The following is a 13,361-nucleotide window of genomic DNA, read 5'->3' on the forward strand; positions in this document are numbered from 1 at the left end:
TCTGGTTACTAACTAATCTGGGGGAGAATTTAGCTTATCAAAAAATACAAAAGTTGCAATGACGGTACAATTTGCGAGATGTGCGAATGCTGGAGAACCACTGGACTTTCTATCAGGGTTTTTACGACTTCTTCCTGGTGCAGCCTTGAAGGGAGATGGCCAGGCCGAATGGAAACAGCCAGCCATATCGTATGCCAGGTTTCATCTGTCGGCGCTTGTTAAGGGTGACTTGGGAGAGATTTTGAAAAAAAAGAGACACAAGGACCCTCGTAGGTGACTTCATTAGAATCTCTGGCTGCTTTCAGTATCTCATATCTGTGATGGGAGTTGAGTACTTTTCATATTATGTTCCTTGGTGACTCTTCTTCTTTAGGTTTGGGCTTCACCAAGACTAGAACATCCACATGTTCCAGACCCAGTAGTGGTCTCAAAATGGAAGAGGTCGTCTCCGTCACAGCAGAAACTAAGAAGGATTCTGGAACTCCTTTAATCCTCAAATTATTTATCTGTCTCCTATTGTCCTGATCTTCAATATCTGCCAGTAGACTGTTGAGGTGGGACTGGCAGGTTTGAAGGACTACTGTTGGGGATCCCCAAAGGTGATTAAAGAGGCCTGATTTTCCGCCAAGTTCTCTACTCTCCCTTCAGTCTCACGAATATCCTGCTTGATATCAGAAAGTTCTTTCATCACAGGTTGTAAAGCCGACTATTTTATCTTTTGCAAGGTCTTATGAGTTGTTAAGCATCAAGAGTCCAGATTATGGGGTCTTCTCTGCCAAAGCTGAGGTTTCTAAGGAGTCAGTGGGTGCAGAGGCAGAAAATAGCAGCTTCTGAGAGGACTTGGAATGAGACGAGCTTTTGCACAAAAATTTGTCCAAGTTTCAGTGTACAAGCCACCTCTGGTTTTCCCAGCTTCACCAGCAGAGGTGAATAAAGGAGTAAGATAAAAATATTGTAGTGTATTATCCCAATATAATCAGTGAGGGTTAGCACAACGCACTCTCTGTTGGTTGAAGAGTTTCATGCAGGACCTGTGCATCTGCATGCAATGAAAAATTTCGCCAAAGACCCTATAAAAATGGATGCCATAAAGTGGCAGTAGACTTCAGATTGGTACGATCCAAAAAAAATTGGACCTATGCTCCTATCTAGGTGATATGGCAGTATTGCCAAGGACTTAGTAATGCTTTCCTGCTAGACAGTGATGGGGTAATGTGGCACTAGGTTGGTGTAAAGTGCTTGAGGTGTCTAAAATGCCGTCCACTTCCGTTAAAAGTTGACCACCACGCGGTCAGGGCCCGTTCCTCCAGATTGCATGAGGCTGAACCGCTCTAAAGATGGTAGTGGAGGGAGAGTATATCAAGGGTCCGCTCACTGCCATGCCAATAGAGTCGTGCAGTCTTTGGTTAGCCCTCACGTCTACGAGTCTCGGTCCGGGGGCTTGAAGGGCTCCTTCAACCTGATAGGCCGCTGGTGCCAATTGGATAGAAGGTTCAGTGTGAGGGAGCCTAAGTGAACCTTCAAGGTCCCAAAGATCCTCTGGGTTGCTGTCAGCTAAAAGTTGGTGGCAGAATCTCGCTGGATCGGGTAGAAAGAAGTGGTGATCTGCAGAGTGTGCTGAACCACCTAACTGTTTTGTTCTGGAGCTGGGCTCGGGCAGAAAGTGGAGGGGAAAGGGCTGCTTTAGATACTGCTATCTCCTGAATGGTAGAATCTAGAAACATTCAACTGGTCTTTTTTGAAAGCTGACATTCCAGGATTTCATACAAGACCAAATCAGGAAATCGGGAATAATCCCAGGTAAAACCTGCTTTTACTTTCACTTTCAGTTGTATTCACAGCATCCCGATTTCTATCAGTGAATCTCTAACTAAATGCCCCATGTGAGACTGCAACCATTAAGTCTGATGCCTCTGGTGAGAATTCTGTAACTGTCAAGTGAGATCATTAAAATCCTCAAGTGAGATCATTAAAATCCTTGGTATTTATTTATTTTTCTTACATCTGGTCCATAGAAATCCTTAGATACAGTATCTAGTGTAAGTGTTGGGACATGAAATTGGCATCTATACGGGATGTACACTCTCAACGAGATGCTTTAAGGATCTGTGCGCGGTCCCTAAGGGCTATCATAATAACATGTGACCAACTTTTCATGCATTGTCTACTGCTGTACAACAGAGGAAAATATATTCAGTACTTGGAAGGTAAATGCCTCCCGCTGTTGATAAAAGCCGTATAATTTCCTGCAGATAATACGGTATAAATCAATTTATTTTTATGTCTAATGCCTACGTTGGACAGATGTGACGTCAGCAGGAGATGTTCCGTATTGATCGCTGGAGAAGACTGGAAGTTGCAGTGGATAAAAGTAGTTATTCTTCTGATAAATTATAGAGCTCGATGTGGAGCAATCAATGCAATCAACGGAGAGCGGTTTTCATGTATACTTATGAGAGAGGACGGATTCTAGGTGGTTTGTGAAATAATCGAACCTACAACATTTCTTTGGCCAGTCACTCATGTGCTTCAAACTTTCTGAGACTGACTAAGAAAAAGTTTGTCCTTCTCCAGCGCTCCCACCTCCTGCGTGTCATTTTGAACAGGTATAGCTGAACTGAGCGCGCCATTTGTCACCAGAGTGGGCTCAGCATGCATGAGGAACCTACATCCCCTGATTTTAATAGAGGGCAGCTGGCACCAAAATAGGTAGCATTTAGTCTAGGTTCCTGTCCAAAAGAGATCACCTTACCGGGGTAGACAGGCACAAATGATTTTGTTCAAAATGTATTTGCCAAGAATCTCCCATTTATATAATGAGCACAGAATTAGTCGGCTTTCTATAGTGTTGGTGTGTGTGATTGCAGAGTGCTGTTGCATTGCGCTTGTTTTTTGTAGTCTGTGAGGTCTACTCCCAGAAACCAACCACTGTTCTCCTTCCCTGTCCACCTCAAAGCTTATCGAAGGTTGTTCTCAGAGCCAGTGGTTGAGCCACCAGTTGGAGAGAAGATATGGTTTATTATTCACATTGCCTTTCCCGACTCCTGAACATGGATTGAGGAGCAACCAATATGTAATATGTTAGATCCAGCCTTCGAATATCCTCCGGTATCATGGCATACCATGAACAGTGGTTGGCTTGTGTTCAGACTTGGATAATAATCTTATCAGGAGTTACTGGGTGCCTTGGATTGGAACTCTTGGATCTGGACCAACTCTTGAATCTGGGTCACTCGTTTCTAGATATCATCATTTTATTATCTCACCAGACAAAAGACAATCTCAGCTCTGCTACAACGGTCATGGAGTCACTCTTACTGATTGTCCTAAGGACTCCTATTATCTACATGTTCTGCTTTATATAACTTCATTCCATTTTCTCCGAGATATCAGCCTCAATAAATTGGAGTTGGAGGCCCCGTTACATACTTCGGAGGCATATTTGGCATATTTTGCTTTCAGCGGAATAGGGCTTTGCAATATGCAAAATAATTGTTCTTTACAATAATATTTGAAGTAAAGCTCCAAGAAGTAGCATCTGATCAGAAAGTAAAGTTCTACTATACTATTCATACCAGATAAGAAATGAAACAGATAAGCAGTGATTGTACAGATAGTACCGTAAATGTATGAAATGTAATATTGAATGTTGGATTATCAGATTCTGGCATTTTCTTCCATTAATAAACCTTAGAATTACAAAAAAATAAGTCAGGTCTTTTTGGATGAGGACCTGGAGTAACTCCATGAATGCTGGAACACTGGGATTGTGCTACTGGCCCTACTAAAGAGGAGGAAGCCCCCAGAATTACCAGTAGACGAAGACTGGGTCTGCTCTATACATTCATTGTACATTTGTACCTGTCCAGTTACTAAATTGAGTAAATTCAAAAAAATTAAGTAGAAGAACCCAAAGAACCCCAAGGTCTTAAAAAGCTTGATGCCACCAAAACAGAAAAACAAGAAAGAGAAAAAAGATAACGGATCCAATGTGACTGGGGGTCTACTGTGCCTTATTCCAAAGGATGGTGTGAATACAGGACAGTAGACCCTTGGTGGGGATGGAACTCAGGGCTATGCTATGATCCCATGAGTTCAGGTCAACCAAGCTGGGGTCAGTCAAGGAGATGCAGCCATTGAATGGATTGTGTTTCACACTCTGCTTCCTTTCAGGTAATTCACAGGTTTCTAGTCCAAATCGAGTGGAGAAATCTCAGTAAGACCAGTATTATGCGCGGACACCAGCAGAGGACGGATAGAACAGGAAGTCTGTGAAGGGCAGCTTCAGCCAATAGTGGCAGAGCAGGAAGTGATGTCAGTAGTGGGGTGGGATTTGGCAACTTCTGCTCTACAGACCAGTAGCACTCAGCGACTCATTTGCTGTGGCATTAAGGACCTGTATATCTACAGAGCAGATTGGAAATTTGCATTTGAGGGATAGAACAGAAACAATGAACAGCCCTGGTGGTCTTGAGAATTAAAGGGAGTCTGTCACCTATGTACGCCATGTACGGTGGGTGCCTCGAAACATAACCATACCTTTCTGGTGAAAATCCAATCTTCTAATCTTGAGAAATGCTTCTTTTTGTACCTGGCCTCCCCGTGTCATCTCTACCAAATCCCAGGGACTGTGCCCCGCCTACAATGCACCGAAAACCTCATTTGTATATCAATAAAAAGAATAGCGGACTGGATTTTCACAAGAAAGGTATGGTTATCTTTCAGGGCAACTACCCTACATGGTACTTACCTCGAAGCAGATTTTGGAGGTGAAGAACTCCCTCTAACTCTCAAGACCACCATATATTTGTGCATGAAAGTGTTACTCTCACCCACTGGATGCGTTCAGCTATGATTTTTGGACTTGGTGCCCATGTAGTGTCCCACTACATCAGGGTGGGCACTACACAAGGGTCAATTGGGTCACGTTGTTCTCCACCTCCTGTGGAACATGGTTATGGTATTTTATATTGCATTTTAATGTATGTGTCATATTATCTCCTGTGTACCAGGCCTGTTAGGGGTGTAGTTCCTCCTCCTAGGCAGTAGAGGGAGCTAGGGAACCCCCTAGTACAGGGATGGCCAACCTGAGGCTCTCCAGCTGTTGCAAAACTACAACTCCCAGCATGCCCAGACTGCCTACAGTTATCAGCCTACAGCAAAGCATGGTGGGAGTTGTAGTTTTACAACACCTGGAGAGCCTCAGGTTGGCCAGCCCTGCCCTAGTATATATAGTCAGGTCTAGTCCAGAGAGGGGTGTGTGGTCAGAAGCCAAGAGTCACTTCAGCCAGGCAGGAGCTGAGGAGCAGCTTCTGACATGCAGCTAGATAGCCCAGGCTCCTAGCTTGCCACCAGGGGAAGAAGTTACCTCCTGAAGATAATTAGCACCTTAAGAAGTACAGAGCAGAGCCAAATAGAAAGCTGAAGGGCAGAAGGATATTTACAGAAAGAGGATATATACCAGAGGAAGGTTTCCCTACCCAAGGATAAAGCCAGCTATATGGCATACGGTCCTTGGAGAAAGCCAGACAGGATCTGAGGAAAGTACAGCCTGATCTGTGAGTGTTATTCCCTCTGAGTATCTTGCAAGAATTTTGCCTGCCATTTATATCAAGCCTGCCTGTTACCATTATCCTGCATATGGAACTAACGGAAACCTGTATATAGTTGAACTGTTTAGTAAAAAGAAGTTCCGGTTCACTACAACAGTGTGTACCTCAATTATTCCTACAACAAATCGGTGTGCCACGGTTACCGGCACTGGCGTCACAAACTATTAGGGATCTTGCCACCGGCACACTAAACTTCCAACAACCAGGGCACCTCACCTACCACCCGGCCTGGTCCCTATCTACAGAGAGTGCCCCAGAGGATCCATGTGCCAGCCTCTTCATCACTGCTGTACGCCTGTGAGTACCAAGAGTAACCCTCGGTCTGCTTATTAACCCGTGACCTCACATTTGCTCACCCTGCAGGACTGGCGTACTGCACCCATTGACTTAGACCCTTGATGGACCTTCGAGGCGTATCGGCACAAATTCATTGGCGGCTTTATAAACCGCAGGCGCAAAGTCCACAGGTAATAAAACATCAGGAACGGCCACTCTACAAAAATAGGCATTTTGTGTTTCGTTTCAAGCAAAGTTAGCGTCTAACAAGCAGCAGATGGCGGATCTTTGTGAGACGACGTTACAGAATAATTGTCCACGGTCTCAGCAGGCCGAGAATTAGCACCACATGATATTATAAAAAAGAAACAATTTCCGCCTGCGCCGCTGTCCGTCCCTGGACGGGTTGTACGTGGCCCTCGGTGGCTTTGCGTTGTGATCTCGCCTTCCAGTTCTCACGCTTACCCATATTGTGAATACTATCCAGATTACTTGAGAAAGCAAAAGGGGGGGGGGGGGAACAAGGAAGGAAAATGATTGTGGAGACGGAGCTGAATAGGATTATCCTCTCCCGGTGGAGCAATCAATCTTCAGATTTATACCGCGGGATGAGACCAGATACAATGGCGTTACAATGTAATATCAAGGCGGGAGGCTTCATTCATCTGACGTTATTGCAGATTGATCCCTGCTGCACGCATCCGAGGAGTGAAGTGGAGGAGTGAGAGATGCAGGGGATGGACGCCCCCCCCCCCCCCCCCCCCCGTGGATGTTTTCATGGTAAATAAAAAAAATAATTAAAATAAATACGGTAATATTCCAAAGGGAGAATCTGTTGGTGTTCAGTTAACCCCTTCCTGCACCTGGAAGGGGAGATATAGAGATAGATTCAGTCCATCGTACAACGTAAAATCTAAAGCCCCTTCGTGGGACAATTAAAATTAAAAAAAAATTTGATTTTAACAATTTAAAAAACAAAAAATTACAGGGAGGCCAAGGACACTAGGTCATAAGTGAATTATTTTTGGGGGTCCCTAAAATCCAGGTTCCTTCTTTGACATAGAAGAGGAGAAGTCGAGCACTGCTGCTACATCCAGTCTTTGGGGCCCCATCCACCGATGTAGAGCCGGCATGTCCCAGAATAGTCTCCTTTTTGTATTTTGGTTACATACGACTATTATTAAATTTTTGGGTTGTCAGGGTTCAGGGTGACCGAGCGATTCTGGCATATCCTCATATGGCGACGGTAGTGTAGTGTGATCCCGCAGGGCAAGGGCTCTTTTATTTACTGTAACACACTGCCGGGCGGAGGCAGTGTGTTATACTGACGTCACCGGCTCTGATGGACGGGCTTTAGCGCTGCCCTAGCCGTTGAACATGCTAGGGCAGCGCTAAAGCCCACCCATTTTAGAAGGGCTAGGTGAACCCCTGACAGCAGCTATAGGGTTAAACTGCCCAGCCAGGTTCGGAGTTGAGCAGAGCTATGTAGTGCACCCACAAGATCACTCAAAAAGCCACCCGCAGTGTACATTTTTGTCATTGGTCATTAAGGGGTTAAACGAGATGCTTAGTTTAAAAAAACATACAGTATTTTCAAAAATGGGTGCCGCTGTTAATACAGGAGGGTGCACCGCGTGGAGAATTCCTGCAAAATATGCTCCTCAGACTGGAGGGTCCAGCACCTATAATATAATGAGCGATACCTGCATTCACCACTAGAGGGGGCCTAAGAACGTACTTCATAATGTGATATTCATGAGTATGTGTATTCAGTGAGCTCCCCCTAGTGGTGGCTTAAGGCTGACAGAATTTTATTGCGTCACTCTATGGCAATGCAGAGGATTTGGAGCTCTGTATCAGGAAAACGGCACTTCAACGGCTATAAAGATATTTTGAGAAAAGAATCAGGGCAGAATTTTGGACCTGCTTAAAGGGGTTTTCAGAGATTCTGTTACTAATGGATAAGTCGTCAGTATCTGATCGGTGGGGGTCTGATACCCGGTGCTCGCAGTAACGCACCAAGCGCAGTGCCGTACATTGTAGAGCGGCTGTACTTGGTATCGCGCTCACCTCCATTCACTTCTATGGGGCTGAGCGGCTCCAAGGCCACGCGACCAAAAGCTGAAGCAAAAGCACTTACCACTACTCACCTACGTCTCCTAAACTCTACCGCCTCCCTCACACAGTGGACTCTAGTAAGTAAATAGGCGGCATTCTCAGTGATGTCACCGCTGATCTCTAGTGATGGATAGGCTGCATTCTCAGTGATGTCACCGCTGATCTCTAGTGATGGATAAGCGGCATTCTCAGTGATGTCACCGCTGATCTCTAGTGAATAGATAGGTGGCATTCTCAGTGATGTCACCGCTGATCTCTAGTGAATGGATAGGCGGCATTCTCAGTGATGTCACCGCTGATCTCTAGTGAATGGATAGGCTGCATTCTCAGTGATGTCACCGCTGATCTCTAGTGAATGGATAGGCTGCATTCTCAGTGATGTCACCGCTGATCTCTAGTGATGGATAGGCTGCATTCTCAGTGATGTCACCGCTGATCTCTAGTGAATGGATAGGCGGCATTCTCAGTGATGTCACCGCTGGTCTCTAGTGAATGGATAGGCGGCATTCTCAGTGATGTCACCGCTGATCTCTAGTGAATGGATAGGCTGCATTCTCAGTGATGTCACCGCTGATCTCTAGTGAATGGACAGGCGGCATTCTCAGTGATGTCACCGCTGATCTCTAGTGAATGGATAGGCGGCATTCTCAGTGATGTCACCGCTGATCTCTAGTGAATGGATAGGTGGCATTCTCAGTGATGTCACCGCTGATCTCTAGTGAATGGATAGGTGGCATTCTCAGTGAGGTCACCGCTGATCTCTAGTGAATGGATAGGCGGCATTCTCAGTGATGTCACCGCTGATCTCTAGTGAATGGATAAGCGGCATTCTCAGTGATGTCACCGCTGATCTCTAGTGAATAGATAGGCGGCATTCTCAGTGATGTCACCGCTGATCTCTAGTGATGGATAGGTGGCATTCTCAGTGATGTCACCGCTGATCTCTAGTGATGGATAGGTGGCATTCTCAGTGATGTCACCGCTGATCTCTAGTGAATGAATAGGCAGCATTATCAGTGATGTCACCACTGATCTGTAGTGAATGGATAGGCGGCATTCTCAGTGATGTCACCGCTGATCTCTAGTGAATGGATAAGCGGCATTCTCAGTGATGTCACCGCTGATCTCTAGTGAATAGATAGGTGGCATTCTCAGTGATGTCACCGCTGATCTCTAGTGAATGGATAGGCTGCATTCTCAGTGATGTCACCGCTGATCTCTAGTGATGGATAGGCTGCATTCTCAGTGATGTCACCGCTGATCTCTAGTGATGGATAGGCTGCATTCTCAGTGATGTCACCGCTGATCTCTAGTGAATGGATAGGCGGCATTCTCAGTGATGTCACCGCTGGTCTCTAGTGAATGGATAGGCGGCATTCTCAGTGATGTCACCGCTGATCTCTAGTGAATGGATAGGCTGCATTCTCAGTGATGTCACCGCTGATCTCTAGTGAATGGACAGGCGGCATTCTCAGTGATGTCACCGCTGATCTCTAGTGAATGGATAGGCGGCATTCTCAGTGATGTCACCGCTGATCTCTAGTGAATGGATAGGTGGCATTCTCAGTGATGTCACCGCTGATCTCTAGTGAATGGATAGGTGGCATTCTCAGTGAGGTCACCGCTGATCTCTAGTGAATGGATAGGCGGCATTCTCAGTGATGTCACCGCTGATCTCTAGTGAATGGATAAGCGGCATTCTCAGTGATGTCACCGCTGATCTCTAGTGAATAGATAGGCGGCATTCTCAGTGATGTCACCGCTGATCTCTAGTGATGGATAGGTGGCATTCTCAGTGATGTCACCGCTGATCTCTAGTGATGGATAGGTGGCATTCTCAGTGATGTCACCGCTGATCTCTAGTGAATGAATAGGCAGCATTATCAGTGATGTCACCGCTGATCTCTAGTGATGGATAGGCAGCATTCTCAGTGATGTCACCGCTGATCTGTAGTGAATGGATAGGCGGCATTCTCAGTGATGTCACCGCTGATCTCTAGTGAATGGATAAGCGGCATTCTCAGTGATGTCACCGCTGATCTCTAGTGAATAGATAGGCGGCATTCTCAGTGATGTCACCGCTGATCTCTAGTGATGGATAGGCGGCATTCTCAGTGATGTCACCGCTGATCTCTAGTGAATGGATAGGCGGCATTCTCAGTGATGTCACCGCTGATCTCTAGTGAATGGATAGGCTGCATTCTAAGTGATGTCACCGCTGATCTCTGGTGAATGGATAGGTGGCATTCTCAGTGATGTCACCGCTGATCTGTAGTGAATGGATAGGTGGCATTCTCAGTGATGTCACCGCTGATCTCTAGTGATGGATAGGCTGCATTCCCAGTGATGTCACCACTGATCTGTAGTGAATGGATAGGCGGCATTCTCAGTGATGTCACCGCTGATCTCTAGTGATGGATAGGCGGCATTCTCAGTGATGTCACCGCTGATCTCTAGTGAATGGATAGGCTGCATTCTCAGTGATGTCACCGCTGATCTCTAGTGAATGGATAGGCGGAATTCTCAGTGATGTCACCGCTGATCTCTAGTGAATGGATAGGCGGCATTCTCAGTGATGTCACCGCTGATCTCTAGTGAATGGATAGGCGGCATTCTCAGTGATGTCACCGGTCATCTCTAGTGATGGATAGGCGGCATTCTCAGTGATGTCACCGCTGATCTCTAGTGAATGGATAGGCGGCATTCTCAGTGATGTCACCGCTGATCTCTAGTGAATGGATAGGCGGCATTCTCAGTGATGTCACCGCTGATCTCTAGTGAATGGATAGGCTGCATTCTCAGTGATGTCACCGGTCATCTCTAGTGATGGATAGGCGGCATTCTCAGTGATGTCACCGCTGATCTCTAGTGAATGGATAGGCTGCATTCTCAGTGATGTCACCGCTGATCTCTAGTGAATGGATAGGCTGCATTCTCAGTGATGTCACCGCTGATCTCTAGTGAATGGATAGGCGGAATTCTCAGTGATGTCACCGCTGATCTCTAGTGAATGGATAGGCGGCATTCCCAGTGATGTCACCACTGATCTGTAGTGAATGGATAGGCTGCATTCTCAGTGATGTCACCGCTGATCTCTAGTGATGGATAGGCGGCATTCTCAGTGATGTCACCGCTGATCTCCAGTGAATGGATAGGCTGCATTCTCAGTGATGTCACCGCTGATCTCTAGTGAATGGATAGGCGGAATTCTCAGTGATGTCACCGCTGATCTCTAGTGAATGGATAGGCGGCATTCTCAGTGATGTCACCGCTGATCTCTAGTGAATGGATAGGCTGCATTCTCAGTGATGTCACCGGTCATCTCTAGTGATGGATAGGCGGCATTCTCAGTGATGTCACCGCTGATCTCTAGTGAATGGATAGGCGGCATTCTCAGTGATGTCACCGCTGATCTCTAGTGAATGGATAGGCGGCATTCTCAGTGATGTCACCGCTGATCTCTAGTGAATGGATAGGCTGCATTCTCAGTGATGTCACCGGTCATCTCTAGTGATGGATAGGCGGCATTCTCAGTGATGTCACCGCTGATCTCTAGTGAATGGATAGGCTGCATTCTCAGTGATGTCACCGCTGATCTCTAGTGAATGGATAGGCTGCATTCTCAGTGATGTCACCGCTGATCTCTAGTGAATGGATAGGCGGAATTCTCAGTGATGTCACCGCTGATCTCTAGTGAATGGATAGGCGGCATTCTCAGTGATGTCACCGCTGATCTCTAGTGAATGGATAGGCTGCATTCTCAGTGATGTCACCGGTCATCTCTAGTGATGGATAGGCGGCATTCTCAGTGATGTCACCGCTGATCTCTAGTGAATGGATAGGCTGCATTCTCAGTGATGTCACCGCTGATCTCTAGTGAATGGATAGGCTGCATTCTCAGTGATGTCACCGCTGATCTCTAGTGAATGGATAGGCGGAATTCTCAGTGATGTCACCGCTGATCTCTAGTGAATGGATAGGCGGCATTCTCAGTGATGTCACCGCTGATCTCTAGTGAATGGATCGGCTGCATTCTCAGTGATGTCACCGGTCATCTCTAGTGATGGATAGGCTGCATTCTCAGTGATGTCACCGCTGATCTCTAGTGATAGGCGGCATTCTCAGTGATGTCATAGGATACCTGCATTCACCACTAGAGGGGGCTTAAGAATGTACTTCATATTGTATTATTCATGAGTATGTGTATTCAGTGAGCTCCCCCTAGTGGTGGCTTAAGGCTGCCAGAATTTTATTGCGTCACTCTATGGCAATGCAGAGGATTTGGAGCTCTGTATCAGGAAAACGGCACTTCAACGGCTATAAAGAGATTTTAGGAATGGATAGGCTGCATTCTGAACGTTCTTGCTGACTTAGTAGATGAATACATATGGTATTGCTATAGAAGAGGGGACGTCGGGGAGCTTGTTGACATTCGGGCTTCCCATATAGAAGGCAGAGGTGGCTTTTCCCGTTCCTGCGTTGCCTATAGATATATACACAGCGCGGCGCAGCGAGTACAGCGCGGTGTACAGATGAGGCCGAGACGTTGCGTCTTTTTAGCGTTGATTTGATCACCGGCTCGATCTGTTCTTGGACTTCGGAGACCGATTCTCCTTGTACCCGGAGGCTGATGTATCACAGGAGAAATGTATATAATGCTATGATTTATAGCCACAAATGCTATAAGGTCTCGTCTGACTTTATAAAAGAAGAACGTGTTATATAATAACATAAAAAAATAAAGAAAATGAAAAAAGCTAAGGACTAAATAAAAAAATTATAAAACAAAAGAATCCAGCACAAGCTCACGGTGCCCCCCCCCCCCCCGCCCCTCCATCCAATCTGCATACATCTAGTAATAGGGAAAATGTGACTGAATAATAATAATTATTATTATTATTATCCTTATTATTATTGCTACAAAAATAATGTTCTCATCTTACATTCATTATAAATTATTTTTATTACATTCAGTTACAGGAACAAATGTCCCTTTTCCTGCTGATTCTCCCCCATGTATCACACAGGAGATGGCGGTGAGCGGAGACTGAGACCCTCCAAACACTATTGTTTTTCGGCGGCGCTCAGAGCCCTTCATCTCGCTCCTCTCCGCCCGCAGCTCTCCTCAATTATAGCTCCTTCTGCAGCACCGAAACATAATATTCACTTTTCAAGGTTGAGGAAGTCTTTATTTATCCTCCAAATAAACCCGCTTGTCTAAGGATACTACACGCCGGCATTTACGGATCATAAAACCAAAAGAAAAAGGCATGTTTCATATATTAAAATGAGGGAACAAATATATGATGTTCTGCATGGACACCGCTCGCTAATACCAGGCTGCTATTCCTAGAA

Source organism: Bufo bufo, chromosome 4 (genome assembly GCF_905171765.1).
Source record: "Bufo bufo chromosome 4, aBufBuf1.1, whole genome shotgun sequence".
Classification (NCBI taxonomy): domain Eukaryota; kingdom Metazoa; phylum Chordata; class Amphibia; order Anura; family Bufonidae; genus Bufo; species Bufo bufo.